Here is a 17473-nt window from a genome sequence, read left to right on the forward strand (position 1 = left end):
GTCTAAATGAACATGTAGGTAGTTTTTCTCTACCATCTGATATGACCCATAGGAACATTTCATGAATTAGCACCCCTACCAGACCTTTGTTGTCACGATCATGACAATAAACATGTGGCTATGGATGTGGAGCAGCCAAGAACCAAATAAACAATGATGGCTATTGGTTTGAAACTGGGTTCTCCCATATTGAAATCTTGTGTTCTGTTGACCTATACATCCACCTCAACCTTCTTCCTCAGATGACAAGCTATTTACTATGGCCAGAAGTCACCTAAGGATAAAAATGTAACTGTGGGTTGTTATAAATGACCTATGAGATTGTTTTAAAGGGAAGGAAAGTCTTGAATGAAAACAGATCACAAGAAATACACTTGCCTAATATTATTACCTAGTGTAATGTGGATAAATCTCTTTGCTCAACATGTTCTTTCATCACTCTTTTATCTTCAGTAGTGTTGAACTTATACTGTTGGATGAGTGAGAGAGAAAAAAGAGCAACAGAGGAGTAGAGAGAGAGAGAGAGTGAAATGAACAAATTGACAGAGTGATCATGTATAATTTAAGGACAAGTGGTTCTCCCCCGAGACATCACTGTCAGTTAAAAGGTCACAGTTATTAACGCAAGAAACCATTCTAGCCTGTCTGCTACGTCTCAGCGTTTTGGAGGAAACAATAAAAGAAAGAATGTAAAGCAGAGAGGACAGGGAGGATTATGTAAAGAGATGTTAGGTGAAGATTAAAAATGAGGAAAGAGAGTAAAAGGAGAAAGCATGAACATTTGTAAGGGGGAGCTTGTGATGTGATAAAAATAGACAGACTGAGGAATGAAGAGGTGCGTCACGGTGAAATGTGCACTTCAAGGCCTAAATTGTTCTCTGGGGTGGTTACTAATGCACTGATGCACTGCTGAATAAAACTGAATGCATTCTTTAAGCACTAATACAAGATGAGTATTCCTACATTTAATTTACACAATATTACTCTGTACAATTTTTCTAATTTATTTTTGAGTGTGTGAGCTTTGTTGTCAAACCCTTCATAAATTAAAATATGATGAAATGCAATTGGCCAGTTCTTTTGTGTTCACTACTGCATGGTTGTAAATGTACAACCACACAGTCCCTACGGCAAGTGCTTCAAATTCTAGGGCACATGAAGTGAATGAAACATTATGCGAGATTGTTACTGTCGAATTAGCAAAACATCTCAAATGAACATTCCAGGCAGGGCATCCTTGTGCTGCACAGGGCTACAGCGTAGGAAGCTGTGAATGCTAGCTGCAAAACATCATTTGTGGATTTCATCTCTTTCTCAAATCCAAGTGAAAACGTGTTAGTCACACACCTCTGGATGCATGTTTATACAAACACAGTCATACACATGCACATACACACACATACTGTACATGAATGGCTTGAATTCTCATGTGAAAATACCTGGGATGTGCAGAGTATCTTAAGTCACCCAACTTTCTTCCTTCAGCCCCATTCAGACGGTACAAACATCAGAGGAGAAGGTGGTGAGTGAATTATTCACCGTGCTCCTCAGTACTTTAATTTATCATTCGGGCGGTATTTTAACCATAGGGAAACAACAGCGTACGGTCTGTAATTGACACGAGCATTTAACAAGACAATGCAAAATGAGAAACCAAAAAGAGTCCCAGGAGGGGAGTGGAAGAGTTGAAGGTGAGGCAGAAATTATGTATGAAGTGAATTTGAGTCAAACATCAAACTCCTTTTCAGAGCTCAGTCAAACTGCAGCAGAAAATAATACATGTTGATGTCATTCAGTAACCCTTGTGGGTATCATTATCTCTGATGTCCACTGCAGTTTTCTTCCATATCTAAGTAACCCAGTGAGAGTTGTCTCTCTGTATATTTGTGGATTCACTGCAAACAGAAACTGCTAATGGCTAATTCAGAACTATACTTTTAATGGTGCCAGTCTGCCAAACACATATAGACTAAAAACAGACATCATACTGAGGGTCTTGCTCTCGTGATGGCTTTAAGTTTTTACCATTATCATATTGTTTCCCAAATAGCCCTACAATATGTTGGTGTTGATTTTATTCTTTTTAATTACAAGACCAAAGTGCGGCCTTCGCCAGGGTCTGTTAAAAGCATATAACAAAGTCATTTAAGTAGTATGGATGCAGACAAATGTTTAAAAACATGTAAGAGAATGGGACGGAGCCCTAGGGCTGAGTACTGTATATATGGAACATACATTTGATCACTTCTTTCATCCAGGAGCTATTTGGTTTAAGTCCACAAGTATGTTTGTGTGTACATGAGTAAGAGTAATGGAGAAGACAGTACGGTGTTTTTTAACCTAAGGGCGTACTAACATTAGACACAGTTGCCTGAGCACAATTATCCCCTCTCCCTTCTCCCCCACTGGTCTGCGCTCACACTAAACATGAAACAGTCTGGGCCAGAGCATGTTTATGTCACCACGATGCAGCTAAAGCTCTCGCATAGCAGATAGTGCTGGTATTCTGTGCCCCGGGCACAGTTAGTGATCACACTGTGCGTATCGTGTCCGAGTCCAACCGAACCGTCCCCGGCCCACCTCTTCCAATCACATTAGTCGAACAAACTGGACTTGGGGTAAACGAGCTCAAGCACTGCCTATGTGAGTACACACCAACTCCAAATCCCTTAAAACTGCAGCAGTTCCTTGACCCTCTGAATATCCATGCATGTATGCTTTTGTTGACACATTATAATAATGAATTCAGATCAAAATTCTGACATCCTCAGTCAAATATTTTCAGTCAGGCAAATATTTTACTGCCCTCTGGGGCCCTGTAGGCTGCCGGACCTCTCAGGAAACAGTGGGTGTCCTGAAAGTATGCTATTTTAACTTGTCAGTGATGGGATCATCAGCTGCTGCAGTCTGGCTAATCTCTTGCCCATCAGAGCAGTAAAGGAGACTATAGGTTGCATGATCCTGGCTATTCTCTCCAGTGTATGAACTGTGTGCACAGCAGTGTGCAGTGTTGAGCTAATCACTTAACAGGCCCGCTGAGGGAGCGCGCTCGCTGGGAGCTTGCAACATGATCGAGTGAGACGCGAGTGTGTGTATCTGTGTGTGCGCAGGTATGTGAGCACCAAGGATGACTGAAGGGTTTTGGCAGAACCAGGTCACTCTGTTCTACCAGATGAGTTTGTGTGGGGGCGGACAGGATAAGGAAGTCTGTATCTGTGTGTATTCATGATTGTAATTTTGTATTTTTTTATATCCAAAGACAAAGAACATCAGAAAATTATATGGGACTGATGAAATTTTAGCAATTCTGCACTAAATACTGACACAGAAATGATAATGTTGATAACCTGGCATCAATATCAGCATGGAGAGCACTTTACCAGTAATATATAAATATATTGTGGGCCCAATTTGAATACTCAGTCCTTATTATTGTCACAGTGTGATCATCTCGGCACTGTATCTGCTGGATCCTGCTTGTTTTCTACTTCCAAGAGACTGGCAGGTGGAAGTGAGAGAGTCTGTGGCTTGTAGCTGATTCATGATAAAATTTTGGTTACAATCCTATACCAGCTCAGAACTGCCAGACCCATCCATGGTATGACTTATTTTATCTTTTTGACAAGACTAGTTAGGCATCTGCCTTTGAGCCCTGCAAGGCAAATACAGTACTTGCAATAAAATATACAAAAGCAGTTAATGTAGCCCCCCATGGACTCAGGCAGTAACATGATGTGATGTGATCACTGTTCTGCTTAATAAGTGTCTCAGGAGAAGGCAGGTACATGTCCCTCCAGCCACCCCAGAGCAATGCCCTTCTCTCTCAGCATCACAAACACACTCCTGTAATGAGATTAAGTAACATTTTTGTGCTGAGACTACAATCAATGCGGAGCTATATAATGTGCCAACACAAAGAGTCATCACAGTTATGTTTACACTGCTCAGTATATTGAGAAAACTCACAACAGAACTTGTGAGTTATTAAAATGAGGAATTTTCACAAATTGTGAGCAGGACTTGGTAATAAAGGTGCACAGGCAAAATGCCAAGCTGCAGTGCACATATCTCGGAAAGTATTACTGTGGCATTTCATCATATTGTTAATGGGTGACTAATAGAAAAGTTGTTTTCATAAATGGATATACAGGTTGGATCTCGGGAGAGCACCTTTTATTGTTTGATTAATCCAGTTCAAGATATCTGTTTTTTATTTGGCGCCCTATGAGATACATTTTATTTTCAGTTTCAGACAAACAGCCTTTCATTTATCACTTTCTGGGCTGAAAAGACACCTGTCGCATAACTGGCACTAGAGAGAGAGACTAAAGGAGAGCCTGGGGGAAAACTAATGTTCAGTGTGCTTCGTCCTAAATATTAACCAGGCGCCTCCTGCTCTAAACCTGCTGATGGTAGCCACTTCTGGATAGACGGAGGGAGGGTGCACCCCAATCCTCCATGGACAACACTGCCCTACTTGTGGGAAGATGACCCCCATGTGTTCTACACGGCTGTAACATTCACCATTGTTATTTATGAGCTTGCAATGGTGTCCTTTTACAGAAAGACCATGTGCCACCTGTTTTAGCAGTAGGTTAACGTACAGCACAACTTGTTCTGCAAAGGTGAAAATAGAGGTGCCTGAGTGGAGCTACAGTAAGTTTCAAACTAGGCTGCAAGCTTTCAAGATAACAGCTGTTAAACTGTAACATCTGGTTCCAGCTGTAAAGATGTTAGAGTGGTATCTGTCTTCTCACCTAATTCTCAGTAAGAAACTGCATTTCAGAAAATGCATACTATTATTTGGCCTGTTTCAGATGGAAACAATTTTTCATAGACAATATTTAAAGGAAGTGAGGAACTGGCATTTTGATAACATTCAAGCCAGCCAGGAGTTGAACCTGGAATCTTCTGCTCCCTAGTCAGATGTGTTATCCATTACCCCACTAGCCCCACCAGCCCCACTCATGAAGGAGACTAGGAACATCTCAGTTCTGACAGCACTGAATGCAGACAGCTGAGCACTTGTACAATAATGATATTTGTGGTGAATGCCGACCAACTGTCCTTGTGAGTAAGATAATAAGGGGCTTTATGCACTGTTAGGTATTTTTAGTCAGAGAGATATTGGATAGATACTTTATGTATTAGAAATATTTAGTGGAGATAGGATGTCTAGTTAGACTGTTAAATGCTTAGTCATGCTTATGAGTTTCTACAGGGTACATCTGGTCAAGGATAACTAGAGAGAAAAGTTGATGACACACACACATTGATTTGCTTCATGTTTTGACTACTGCTATGGCCAGCTGCAAAGCTGGTAACAGAGACGTCTTGACGTTTCTGTGTAGTATGGGGCTAGCCCAACCGAGGTGATATAATGTATAGGCCTGGTGGGCTCAGGGGCTTTCATCTTACATCTGCCTGCGAGCAGTTTTCGAGGTGCAAGATACTTGAGCGTGTAATGTTAATTTTACCTGTGATCCTTTGAATAAATCAGCACTGTTTTGAAGTTACTTGGACTGTCTCGTCTCTTAGAGTTAGCAATGGTAACAAGAACCATATCCTGCAGCACAAAAATATGCTCACACTGCCGAGTTGAAAATGTATTAGAAGCTGGAGTTTGTTAAGGACCAAAGTGCAAAATCATACCCATTGATTCGCTGCTATGACTGGGATTTAAACCAGAGTTGCTGTAGCCACAGTACAGAGGGCTAACCACCATAAGCTCATGGCACCATACTTTGACTGCAACTAAAGGGTTCAGACACAGTTTTGCACATTTTGAATGGCTATTTACCCATGTTATGCCTCATTTCCATAAGGCAGTATTTTAGAGTAACACAAGCTTCACAGTGGCCGTGACAGGGTTTAAAATGTTTTCTCACATTTTGAAATGGTGTTTACCTATGTAAATCTAATCTTAGTGTCTGAAATTGTGTTGACAAAACTAGTTTGCCAAACATGGTCTTCTTTGATGGCAGTAACTCTAGTATTACCATCACATTTAATGTGACAGATATTAGCTTATGGTTCGACAAGGTTTATTTTTAACATGCATTTACAGTTTCACAAAATGGTAGCACACTACACTGAGCAATGTCGCCTCTCCACACACCATTCCTTTCTGTTTCTTTCTTTAAGTGCTCACTTATAAAATACTGTTTTATAAGACTTTATGCACCTCTGGCTTTATCAAACCTGCCTTAGCATGGGATTTAGGTAAGAAAAGAACACAGAAGCTTGCAAAGACACTTTCAGCAGACTCTTACTGCTGATTCTTTGATTTTCTTTCACCAAAGGACGGTTCCCATTTAGACTAGCCATCAATCAGAGGATTACGGATATAATCAGAAATGAAGATAGTCATCTAGAATGTATTTTTTATTGAATGTAGAGGGCGTAGGTTGACCATTTCTATATTAAGTGCTGTTGTGCTGAATAAGGGTCATTGTGGCTTATTATCTGTTCTTTAAAATTCAAGACACTGAGGAGAACTACCACAAAAACCTACGTCAGTCAGCAGCTGCTTGTAAGGCCAAGGATGAATTATGGTGGGAGCTACAGTATTACTGAGTGTATTGTCTTGGGAGCTGAAGCAGCTCTACTCTACTCTACTCTAGTCTAAAATTGCCATTTACCCCATCAATCAACACTCAAAGATGTAAAAAGACAAGGTAAAAACTTTTTACATTTTGCAGGTTTATTAAAAAAAAAAAACTATAACTAAAATATCCCATTTACCAAAGTATTCAAACCCCTAATTCAGTACTTATTTATCTTTGTCAGCAATTACAGCTCTGCGTCTTCATAGGTGAGTCTCTACAAAGTTTCCACACCTGGATTTGGGCAGTGTATGTTCCTTGCAGAACCCACTGCATATTGCTGAAAACATACAAGGCATGAGAGTATATAAAACATACAAAATAAAAGCAAACATCGCTGGACTCTGTGTGGACTTTGACACCACTTCAAAGCATCAAGGTTGAGCAGAGGACTCTTTAAGAGGAGATTGTTAATCTAGCATTAACAAGTGGCTTCTCATGAGGAAACACCATGATTCAGGGCGGTGTGAAGGGATCTTCAGACACACTCTGTCTCTTTATCTCTGCTCCTCTTTTTTCTTTCTTCATGATACTGACGCACCACAAAGAGCTAGAATGAAAGGGGCGTCAAACGGACATTGATTTCTAATATGGAACTTTCTGGATCAGCATGGGGTTTGGCCTAAGTCACATCTGTGCTTCGATCAAGGACACAATGTGTGGGAGCATCAACTGGACCTGTCTCTCTCTGCCAAGCACCAAATGAACCACCACAGCAGGACACAGGGATCAGAAAGCAGAGGGAGTCTTTTTTTTCCTCTCTTGGGGATTAGCACTCCCGTAAAAGAGAAGCATACATGTGTATGTGTGCTAGGAGAAGTATCCACCTTTTAGTCACAGGCTACTCACACCCTGTTTCTGCTGCATGCTGAGAAGCCCCCCAAATCTATGTGGCTCCATAGGCAAAAGATAGAGGAAGGAGAAGACAACCTCCTTGGGAAAGTTTTCTTATAATAATCCTGTTTATGTGCAACAGTAACAGTTATAGGCTGAGTTATACCACTGTTGGTTGATTATATTTAAAATATTCAGTGTATAATAACACTGTTCAAAGCTCTCCACTACTTTCAAGAGGGAACCTATTTGTATGGTAACACAGTAACAGGTGCGTGAAAAATGTTGACATGTGCTGGAGAGTGGTGCTGTAGTTCTAGTGCAGGCATTAAACATGGATGGGAAAAGTGAAGGCTTTAGTCGATCGTAGGCCATCTGGGAAACAGGATCACGTGACAATCTGTGGGATCCTGAATCATCAGCTCCTTCACACTACACAACACCTTTAGTGTCACTGCTACACCCAAGCTCACAGCAGCAGAGAGAAAACCTGATACACAAATACATTCAGTCTTCTCCTTCCTCTCTTTTATTCTATTCCCCACTCCTTATCTCGACTGTCTTTACACACACAGATACTGTAGTGGGTCCGGACACATGTGGACACAGCCCATTGTTTGCTCCTTCATTAATGTCTGTCTCACAGCTTGAAAACTCTTCACACACTATCAGGAGAGAGTTTCTGTGTGTCTCACCTTGCGCAGACTCTCCTTTATTGATGTCACTACTAAGAATAAGAATGACTCCTGCTGTGCTCTGTGTCCTGGATACCAAGAACAACCACTCAGCTCTAACTCTTCAAAGCTGCCTGTCTGCACATATCGAGGTACTTAGTCTCACCATAGGAACAATTTAGTGAGATTTATTTCCAATTACAACGCTCCAATGTGAATACTTCATGTCACATTGCCCATTTACTCAATACAAATTGGACAGCTTGCATTTAGTTTTATGTGAATGAGTGATGCTCTCAGTTTTGATAACTGTGTCGTTTTATAATTGTCTTCTTGCTCTATATATATATCACATATTGTAAATATGACACCGTATTCACAACTTCCTCTCGCTTCCCAGTAACACCAGAGTCCTATTTCAGAGAGCTAAGCAGCTTGGCCCACCGAACAGAGCTCCAGACCATGTTCTTTCTATATAGAGACCTGGCCTTGCCACTGCTGGATGCCCTGGCACAGAAGTCTACCTGCAGTGTGCCCACCATCCCAGCCTAGGCCTGGACACCAGGCTCTGGGTAGCAAGCAGCTCATAAATGAGTAATGGCAGTCACATTAACATTCGGTGGTAGGGCAGGCTAAGGGCAAAAAGGAGAGGGGGCCCAGGGAGTTCAGGCACTCCCTCTGTCTTATAAAACAGCAGCTGATTAATGTTTGATTCTAGCTGGCCTCATTCTTCCACCAACACAGTGCAGAGCTAATCTACAGAGTAAGTGAGAACGAGAGTGATGGAGCTGCAAGAGCAGGGTGAAGAAAAACAGTTTGTACAGGAGCTGTTTGGAAAGGTTGAGCCAGCAATCTGCTGCTGTCTTTCCTTTAGACCTAAAATGAAAAATACCAGGGGTGCAGAACAGTTCAATCAATTCAAAATAAATCGAGGCATTGATACGGTAGGGTATCGAAACAATGATGGAAGGTAGGGAAATGAAAAACAGGGCCATTTTTGGTTAAGTCACAAATCCTGAGTGCTTTACAAGAGAAAATCATCTTACAGAATTTTAAAATGTGCTGTATAGCAGGTTATTGGTCATAACTTTATGTCTATTTACCTTTCTGTGTGCTTAGTTTATCATAATTCCAGCGCATTTCAGGCTAAATGTATGGGTGTTTCATAAGGAACAAGCCATTTATTCACCTAATGAAAACTCATGCAAGTCACCAACACATTAGTCTCTAGTTTAAGTAGTGTTGTGCTATCTTGCAGTGTTCAGTTGCTAAGACAGCAAATTATTCTTACTGCAGTAATATTTTCATCATTAAAAAAGGTCAAATAAAAACAGAAGTTCCTTTAAATGGCTTAAGTATTTAAGAAACAAGACTGAGCTATGCTATGCAGCATCTCTATGAGGCTGTACTTTAGGAATAGTAGTACTGCGAGCTAAATGCTAAGATCATGCTAATGCCAATATGCTGATGTTTAACAGGTTACCATGATGCTTACCATGTTTGCCATCTTAGTTTAACATGTTGGCAAGTCATATACCAATGGACTGTATTTTATATGGACTGTATTTTTGTATGAACTGTATTTGGACTGTATTTACCATTTATATACCAATGTACTGGACACATGTAGGGTTCATGGTGGTGGTAGAGAAAAAAGCTGACAATTCATCCTTAAGGGAGACATGGATACCTAGACTACATGTCATGGCAATCCAGCCACTAATTGGCAAGACATTTCACTCAAACTCACAAATGTCAATATCACCATGGAGCAAGTGGAAAAGAGAGATCACCAAACTCATTAGGATTCATCCTGTGAGGACCATGAATGTCTGGACATTTCATGGCAAGCCATCCAATAGTTTAGAGGCAAAAAGCAAGAATAAACATTTTGCACACTGTAGTGAGCTCCCAATATTTAAATTCAATAGTAGAAGCAAGGTTTTGATCTATACAAGATCTTCGTCAGGCATTGTCAAACACGCATTACACTGAAAGGCACGTTTTTATGTGCACCTGACACCACTCAGGTGTTTTCAGTCTGACTAATTTGAAGACAATCTGCTTCCAAAAAGGATCAATCAGGACAGAATTAAAATACACTGTCTAAAAACCCCCCACTAATTGAGCAAAAGACATCAAGATGAGAGGAAAAATCAAAAAGCCAAATACAATCTAGAAAAAAGTCAGAAATATCAAACACATGTAAAAACAACACAATCACACAAGACAAGACATAAAAAAGAGAGGAATCCTATTTATAAAAAACATAGCTATCCAACAGTTAACAGATAGTTCAGTTTGGACTGAAGTAGTGGACTGACTGATCGGATCCATTTGTTCAGCATCAGAACACAACATTGAGTGTTGAATATAAAGCTGAATTTAGTCTGGTCACAGCTGAACGATAAAGTGTGGAAAATGAACAAAAACACAGAAGAGGATGTACCTGAGGGACATACAGTAGTGGCATATAAAAGGACAACTTACAAATATTCATTGAAAAATGCACACAGTATTCTACAGTAGAACAGTAGAAACACCTCAACACAGTACCATCCAGTGTAGATCTTTTTTTTTTAATGACAACATTAATCTCTGAGGATTCACAGTAACAGACCTTTATCTTTAATTCTTCTATTCATAAAATATCAACGGCCATATGCTGCTGTTCAGGTCTGACTCACAGGTGGATGCTGAATGTGCTTTTTTGGATGATGAGGAAGAAAACTGTAATAGCAAAGTGGTTCTGACAGTTCCTCGGCTAGGGAGCAGAGGAAATTAGAGTTTGTCATAGGTGAAAAAAAATATGCCTCTTCATACTTCACAGAAAACACTAGCTTCATTTTTCATTTCCAGGGAGAATACTATAAAGTGTTTCACATGTCTCCCTGTGTCTCAGTGACAATGAGCGGTGATACTTTGCATTGCATTACATTGTACTCCTGGAGCTATTTCGGTGTCTAAGCTCTGATGATTAAAAAAGAAACAGTTTAGGGTTGAAGACCTTACTAATACAGTGTGACAAAAGGGAGTTTATGCACATTAACCAAAATGACTACTGAGGTTTCCTGGAAATGCAGGTACTTTTTAAAAACTCTTCGACAAGACACATTCATGTTAACAAAATAACAGAACTGTACTTAAGTCCAGAAATACTATTAGTGAATTATTTTAGTGGGATCTGCTTTCAAGTGCAGATGCTGAAAAACTGGTCCATGCATTTGTTACTTCCAGGCTGGACTACTGTAACTCTTTACTATCAGGATGTCCCAATAATTCCCTAAAAAGCCTCCAGTTAATCCAAAATGCTGCAGCCAGAGTACTGACAGGAACTAGCAAGAGAGATCATATCTCTCCCATATTAGCTTCTCTCCACTGCCTCCCTGTAAAATTCAGAATAGAATTTAAAATCCTTCTCCTAACATACAAAGCCCTTAATAACAAGGCTCCATCATATCTTAAAGACATCATAGAGCCTTATCATCCTAACAGAGCACTTCACTCTCAGAGTGCAGGTTTACTTGTGGTTCCTAGAGTCCACAGAAGCAGAATGGGAGGCAGAGCCTTTAGCTATCAAGCTCCTCTCCTATGGAACCAACTCCCAGTCGCAGTTCGGGAGGCGGACACCCTCTCTACCTTTAAGATTAGACTTAAGACGTTCCTTTTTGATAAAGCTTATAGTTAGGGCTGGATCAGGTGACCCTGAGCCCTCCCTTAGTTATGCTGCTATAGGCCTAGGCTGCTGGAGCTCTACGTCTCTGATGAGCAGTCACCACCCACATTGACCTGATCAGTGTTAGATTGTTGTGTCTTGTTGCTTTTCTTCTTTTGTCTCTCCTCTATCCACTCACCCCAACCGGTCGAGGCAGAAGGCCGCCCACCAAGAGCCGGGGTCTGTCGGAGGTTTCTTCCGTTAAAGGGAGTTTTTCCTCCCCACTGTCGCCAAGTGCTTCCTCAAGGGGGATTTGTTGGGTTTTTTCTCAATAATAATAATAATAATTATATGGTCTAGACCTTACTATGTAAAGTGTCCTGAGATGACTTTTGTTGTGATTTGGCACTGTACAAATAAAACTGAATTGAACTGAAGTGAAGTGAATTGAATTATTACACAACCTTATGTCGTCAATGGAAAAAGGCCCAGTGAGACTGGATGTGCTCTACCTACCTAATTCACCACTAAATAGGAAAAATGTAGCAGTGAAGAAAGACAGAGTTTATTGATATTAATGTGTCAAGTTAGGGTCGAATAAAGCAATTTAGTAAGTGCAGCAAAAATAAATGTCAAGGAAACAGGAACTCAGCAGGTTTTGTCAGATGGGATGTTGACATGCACTGCATGAAGTCAGCTCCAGCAGTAATCTTATAGATGTGACAGATTAGCACTGATAACATAAAATGTCTGGCATGTACTGTATATGCACACCTGTCCACACATACACACACACACAAATGTAACATGTATGCTCATTTGCACACACATTCAGCACATTCTCACAACAGCAAAGTAACCTGTGCGTGCAAGGAACACAGAGGTACAGTGGTCGTGACTGACTGGCAAATCATTCCCACTGAAATACCCGTTTGACAGAGGAAAGCACCAAATGCAAGAGTTAAAAACCAGCCACAGAAATTGCCTCAGTGTATTTTACATGAAAACAAAATTGAGTATTTTGCAGAGCATCTGAAATGAGATATGTGGAAAAATATCAGGCTTTTTTAAATTCAAAATGAAGAAACTTAATGCTCCTTGTGCAAACCCAAGTGCCAATCATGAGCATGCCTCTTCGATGGCCTGGCCTCATGCAAACGTCAGCTCCATAGTAAATTAAAATTCCATCCCAGATCATGAAGAATGACATGATACCAAAGCACCACTCGCTCAACTGTGCACCTCTTGCATGGACGAAAAAAGGGGCTAATAACAACTGGTTGCCTTTTTGGTGAAGAGATATTGTACTTTAACTCTTGGTAGCAGACAGTGGTAACTGGCTTTAATAATGGTCTCTACACACTAATCTGTGTAGGGATTAAAGGCCCTTAATGTTACTGTGCCAACCAGCCTTGTCGTTGAGAGATGGGACGGATGTGCCTTAACTGAGTGGAGCAGAAAGGAGTGCTATATAAAGGGATGGAGGGAGAGCAGGAGAGGGCAAAGTCTCCCACATGATGAAAGAGAGAGATACTAAAGTATGCTTTGCCATTTCCTGTTCCTCCTAATGTAACATAATGTTGGTATGATTAATCCCAGGAAATGTGGCTTCATTAGTCCCTGTACTGGTGTTAAAATGAAGTGTGAACTAAGTGGTAGGTATACACCATGCCTGAAATAATACCTGCACAATATGAAGATGTAAGCAGGTGCAGAGATAGAGTAGGTGATGTTTAATTTTTCTAATTCTTTATATAATGATAAAAGTTGGCAGCATGTGCTTTTACAGAAGAAACAAACAGGACTAAAGACGAAGTGACCACAGGAGGAAGGCAGTCCACGATGAAGTGTTGTGACCCTGAAAAACTACTGGCAGGTTGTATGATCTCGATTTTCCCTTGTGTATGCCCTGAACAGCAGCACAAAGCCAGCGGTTCCAGTAAGTTTCTTGCCTGTTGTCATCAGCATCACAAAAAGAGAGAAAACTACTGATCAAGCCTGATCATCTGAAACATGTAATCCACTGAGGAAAGCCAGAATTGAAGCCATTAGCACTGTCCTCTGTGCCTGGACTCTCTGCCTTCTAGGGCTTTGTAGCAACAGGCTGCAGCAAAGCTCATTTCCGTTCAGCTGGGAAAGCTGTTCAAAGTAATGAGATCAAGCAATTCCCAGCAGTTTTTATCTTAAGTTGTATTGATAGTTTTTAGAAGATGGTGTGCAAAAATTTTCCACCAAACAAGGTCCTATGTTTTCCCTGGTCTCCTGCAGATTTGAAACATTTTTGAGGAAAAGTTTGAAAATTTGGAAACGGTAAGTAGAAAACAGGAGCTCCCACTGGAGGACAGGCTGCCATTTTTATGCTTGTTTGTTTCCTTCTTTGCTGGTTTGTCTCTTTGCACATACTCTTGCACAAACCATCTGCCATACAGGTCCTGTGCGACTTTACTTCAAGAGCTCTTAGTGGCTGTCTTCATCAGCTCAAGATCTGCTGCAGAAAAACAGCTTTAATTGGTACTGAGGGGGAAGAGAAGCAGAAGGGGCTGCACACTTCACCACATTTTAGAGAAAACTGCTTGTGATTGATCAAGAATGGCACTGAACCCAGCTCCTCCTTGGCACAGGCCCTTAATACTGTCAATATCTCTGCACAGATTTTGTTTTTAACATTATCTGCTTGTACAATAAAACACATAAATGCTAAGAGTTGTTTATTCTTCAAATTAACACATTCAAATTAGCATAAATAAGGCAGGCTGTAAAAAATTCACCTTGAGTTATAGCTCCCAAGTCCTACTCAAGTAAATCAACTTGTCTTGCTAAAATTGCCCTGTCAATATCCCTGAGTCTTGAATTTTCACTACTAAGCGCGTTGTTCTTCAGTCGGAACAAATGAAATTGCAAATGTTTGAACACAGATGAGCTGTGTTCAGGTTCATGTGTTACATAGCAAAAGGAAACTCTATAGAGTGAAGCCAATGGCGCAGTCCCATCTATTCCAGTAGACAACTGCACCATTTCACCAATGTGGCTAGGAAATTTTCACTATAATTAAGATGACAGTAACGGTCTCTCTGACACATTAAGAGAAAGCAGGGATCCCCACTTTTCTTCTCTTTGCACCACCAGGGTTTTTTGCTGCTTGTGTTGAGAAGGGTTTTGACACATTTGCTTCTGTTGTTGCTTGAGGTTTGGATGCATTTCCCAGCCCAATAGCTGCTCCTTCAGCCCCAGCCACTACTCAAAACCAGTTAAAATGAGCACTCAGAGAGTGCATGTACCTCTGCCAAGGCACAACATTCGCTCATGCAAATGGATCCCTTGTGAAAAATGAGATCCGGAACAGTACTAAATATGTCCTAAAATCTGTGATCTGCATTGGATCTGGATCATCTTTTAAGCTATGACAGGCAGGTATACTGTACATCTTACCTTAACATTTCAGGGTTCTATATTCATTATAGACCACATTATCACAGGGCTGACACACACAGAAAGAGACAACCATTCACACTCACATCAGTCATAAACTTCAAACCTGGAACCCACTTGCAGTGAGGTGACAGACAGTGCTAGCCAACTGCTGTAAGCATGCTGTCTAATACAACCCCTGTTACCTTTAGGAAAAAACAGAACGTATGTAACAGTTGTGAGCATACGCAGTCAGGAAAGATTGGTGCTGAAAGCCAATAGTTAGAACATTGTAACCTAGCACATGTACCATCCAGTTTACTGCTTGCCCAGGTGTGCTGTGGTTTGGCCAGGAGAGAGTTAAGGTTGTTTCCATTGCAGTTGATGGGGTTGAACAATTTGCACGGCTGTCAGAAAAACCATAATCAATCCAGAGATTATAGATAAGGGCACTAAAACCAGCCAAGCACAGCGTTTTCCCTTATCGCAATTACACCTTGCCCTCCTGCCTCAGGTACAGCCAATTAAGCTGAGAGCCCCCAGCCACTTCACTTTGAGGAGGCCTTTCAGACGACTCCAAACACACCCCATCTCTGCAGAGGGGGCAGAGAGGAGCTTGTTAAGCACAGGAAGACACACAGGGGAAGCTCAAGTACTGTTCTGCACTGCAGGTATATACAGCATGTTTATGTTTTTCCTTAAGCACACATGCACATGTATGAAAATGGAAATTTAATACTGTAAGTGGATGCTCTGATGAGTGATAAGCTACTGGAGGGCTCCCTGCAGACTCTGCCCTAACACTGCCTTCCCTCATTCTCTCATCCACTTTTTACTTTCCTCTTTTTTGCATTTTGTCGTGGCATATCATTTACATTATGCGAATACTCAGCAGAACAGAAAATGAAGGCAGGTGTGGGAGCACAGAGAACTTGTGTATGTTTTAATGGGGGCTGGGGTATGTGTGTGTGTGTGTGGTAGTGGTGGGGGTGTGGTTAAGAAATGCAGATATGAGGTCAAAATAAAGGATAACACGCAGAATGGATACAAACATTTGCCTATTGTGACTTTTTATTCCCTACTCTTTGTTTGACTGTAACTAGATCTAAACAAACCCCACACTCTTGCTAGCTTGGCAATGAAAAATTGATCACACAAGCTGCTCTTTGCTGTGTATCAGCATCTCCTCCACCAGCAGATGGAGGTAAACCAGGCTCACAGAATTAAACCTCAAGTGCTTGATCTAAACCACAGCTTTACACTTCTCTTAAACCCCATCACTTTGAGGTTTCAAAGACCAGACACTCAGCATGTGATGATTTGTCTGCAGCCTGTGATGCCACCACACCAGTTTCACCAGTTTCCACAGTTTCACCCCTAAGCAGTGCTTGAATTTAAGGGGGTGATTGGCAGTGGCTGTGCCCCCCCTACTCTAAATTCACAATGATCTGGCAAAAACGCTGTGTTTTAACACAAGGGTCAGGGGGTGAGGGATTGCAGGTGAAATGTTGTAGGCGTGTACGACATTGTGACGAGTCCATGTGAGTGACTTCATTCACATTTCCAGCCCACGAGCTTCCATTGTGTTTTGGCCACTAACATAGCCTACTCTACCTTACCACCAATTTCTAACACCAGTGTGTCAGCACTGATAGATAACAAATAACATTTAACATCCAGTACCCTAACTAATAAAAACACATGGCATGTCTTTATGGTGAGTATGGAGAGGAGGGGTTAGTTGACTCACTGGTCTGATCTGTGTCAACTCCACTGCCAGGAGATGACTCATGTTAGGGAGTGGAAATAGTACAATCCAAGAAGTGGACAGAAAAAAGACAATCAAGACAGGGAGTTTCAAACTTGTATTGTTTTTACATTTAATTTGCATGTAGTTTGTTTTACGATTACAATTGATATAATAAAGCTGAATATGATTATTGATTATTGTGGAACTTGAATTTTTGTTGTTTCTGAGGGAGCTTAGATGTTTTTTGGTGGAGCTGTATGGCGCCTGCTCTCGTCCACATGCATCTCAAACGAGTCCATGCAGAGGGCTGAAGAGAGCACCGGCAGCTTGTTAGAAGTGCTCGTTCACAAGAAAACATCTTGGTACACCAAAGAGTAAAATGTAGTGCCAATACTGCGTACCGGAGAGTGCCAGCCCACTTAGAGCACTGGACAAAGAGCGAGTTCAGCAAAATCTCTTCTTCTCTTTGCCATACCGAAACTCTTGGCTCCTGACATGTACAGCGGAAACATCTACAGGGGGCCTTAAGTAGTATTATAGAACTGAC

The 17473-nt window shown here is 41.1% G+C and overlaps 1 protein-coding gene across 3 annotated transcripts in view; it reads right to left on the reverse strand.

Annotated features, from left to right (window-relative positions):
- Window positions 1-17473, reverse strand: part of LOC109956073 (cadherin-4-like) — a 211079-nt gene that overhangs the window by 110445 nt on the left and 83161 nt on the right. The window lies entirely within an intron of this gene.

Source organism: Monopterus albus, unplaced genomic scaffold (genome assembly GCF_001952655.1).
Source record: "Monopterus albus unplaced genomic scaffold, M_albus_1.0 scaffold18.1, whole genome shotgun sequence".
NCBI classification, from domain to species: Eukaryota; Metazoa; Chordata; class Actinopteri; order Synbranchiformes; family Synbranchidae; genus Monopterus; species Monopterus albus.